The following is a 2,451-nucleotide window of genomic DNA, read 5'->3' as shown; positions in this document are numbered from 1 at the left end:
AAAAAAAAAAAGTTTCAAAAGTTCCCCCAACAATCCCATTGTTTCCAATTCACAAGCTGAAAGAATGGACATTTCTACATCACATTTTCTGAATTTGCACTGGCTGGTACATCTAAGGGCCCATTCTTTACACTCCCACTATTACTCCATGCCCTTTCCCAGCATGCCAAGAGAGGCGGTTCTCAAAGCAGATGATGGCTTGGGTCTTGTATCTGCCCATCCCTGTTCCCTGCTCCCCATGCTGCAAACCGCTGCTCACCTTAGATAAAATGGCTGAGGGTTAGAAGGGGCTGGGTGAAGGGCATCGTTGTTACCTGTGGCTGAATTGCCTCCAACTCACAAGGCCCCTATAGGACAGAGGAGAACTGCCCCGTAGGGTTTCCAAGGGTGTAAATCTTTACGGAAGCACACCGCTGCATCTTTCTCCCCCATGGAGTTGTTTGGCAACAAGCACTTAACCTCTGCACCATCAGGGCTCCTTCTCTCCCCCTTATCTGCACCCAGATCTGTGAAATCTGGGAGTGTCTGCCAGAGAATCTCTGGCAATCCTGAAGATGATCTGCATGCCCAGGGATTCTGTTTATGCACATGGGATAGGGAGGCACAGCCCAGAGACAAGGAGATAATGAACTCAGCTCCTGAAGGCAAATCCCAGCCCACTGTTTGTGGGAGAACCAGGTGATATGTGTCAGCTGTTCCGAGCTCCTTTGTGTGGGCCCTACCAGAAACTCAGAATGCCTCCCCATATGGACTGAGGCGGCCCCAAGAACCAGCCTCCCAACCACTGACTTCAACTGCCAAGCAGCACCCACCTTCAGCTGCCAGTTCAGACAGCAAACGTGACAGGATAGACACTTTTTGGGATTCAAATAATTTAGGACTAAATGATCTTAAGGGTGTCTCTGTGTGTATGTGTATGTGTGTGTGTGTGTGTGTGTGTAGGGGGAGGGGTTTATATAAGGAGCTCTGGTGGCACAACGGTTAAGTGCTGAGCTGCCAACCAAAAGGTCAGCAGTTTGAACCCATCCAACTGCTCCATGGGAGAAAGATCTGGCAATCTGCTTCTATAAAGATTACAGCCTAGAAAACCATATGGTGCAGCAGTACTGTCACATGGGGTCACTATGAGTCAAAACTGACTCGACAGCACCTAACAACAACATACATATATCTGTGTGCATAATCTGTAGATAATATACAACTTGTATTTATATAACATACATAAATATGTAACTTATGTTATACACACACACATAAACCCACTGCCATCGAGTTGATTCTGACTCACAGCAATCCCCACTGGGTTTCCAAGGCTGTAATCTTTACAGAAATAGATTCTCTCATTGTCTTCCCACAGAGCAGCTGGTAGGTTTGAACCACCAGCCTTTGGGTTAGCAGCTAACTGCCTTATCCACTATGGCACCTGATCCATATTAACAGTCAAATGCTTTTAGCACTATGCCACCAGAGAGTGTGTATGTGTGTGTATATAATTTCCATTTTTAGTCATCCAGAGGCATGAGGGAGTCCCCCTGGATGGTGCAAATGGTTGGACACTTAAGCACTAGACTACTAGCCAAAAGGTTGGCAATTTGAACTCACCCAGAGGCACCTCAGAAGAAAGGTCTGGCAATCTGCTTCTGAAAGGTCACAACCTTGAAAACCCTATGGAGGAGTTCTACTCTGAAACACACGGGGTCGCCGTGAGTTGGAGGCAACACAGTGGCAACTGGTTTGGTTTGTTACAATACACAGATAATACACAGATAATTTGTCTGTGTGTGTGTGTCTATGTGTGTAACATCTGCATTTTGGCCATCCACTTAAACGAAGTTACACTTATTAAGTACTTGTTGTTATGTGCTATCAAGTCAGACCTGACTCATAGCGACCCCTCCTTGGGTTTCTGAGGCAGTATCACTACGGAAGTAGATTGCCCAACCTTTCTTCCAAGGAGTGGCTGATGGGTTTGAACCACCAGCCTTCTGGTTAGCAGTCAAGTGCCTTAGGCACTGTGCTACCAGAGGTCCTTATTAAGTACTTACACATTTTTAAATGTATTAGCTCATCACTTTTTTTTTTTTTTAATATGGAACTTGTCACAAATTTGTGTGTCATCCTTGTGCAGGGGCCATGCTAATCTTCTCCATATGAGTCCACTTTTAGTGTATGTGCTGCCAAAGCGAGCACTAGCTCATCATTTTTTACAAAGAACCTAATGACAAAGACACAACTCTCTTCACGTCCATCTTTCAGATGAGGAAACTGAAGCTCAGAAAGTTTAAACCACATGCCCCAAGTCACAAATCGGCAGAGTTGAACTCCAAACCCAAGCTCATGTTCTTAAACACTCAGGACTAAGATGCACAATGTTCTATGATGAGCAACAGCATCTCAAGCCAGCTGTGATGACGCCTCAAGTTGCCCTTGGGGTTCAACAAATTTTCCTGA

General features: G+C 45.5%; 1 non-coding gene across 1 annotated transcript; it reads right to left on the bottom strand.

The window, feature by feature from the left end:
• Nucleotides 1-2,083: 2,083 nt before the first annotated feature.
• On the bottom strand, nt 2,084-2,190 carry LOC122152067. Its single transcript, XR_006164384.1, has one exon. It is a non-coding gene; the product is annotated as a U6 spliceosomal RNA (small nuclear RNA).
• Nucleotides 2,191-2,451: the final 261 nt, after the last annotated feature.

Source organism: Orycteropus afer, unplaced genomic scaffold (genome assembly GCF_000298275.1).
Source record: "Orycteropus afer afer isolate SDZICR_OR568_19922 unplaced genomic scaffold, OryAfe1.0 scaffold01363, whole genome shotgun sequence".
Classification (NCBI taxonomy): domain Eukaryota; kingdom Metazoa; phylum Chordata; class Mammalia; order Tubulidentata; family Orycteropodidae; genus Orycteropus; species Orycteropus afer.
This window is presented reverse-complemented; position numbering and strand designations above follow the sequence as displayed.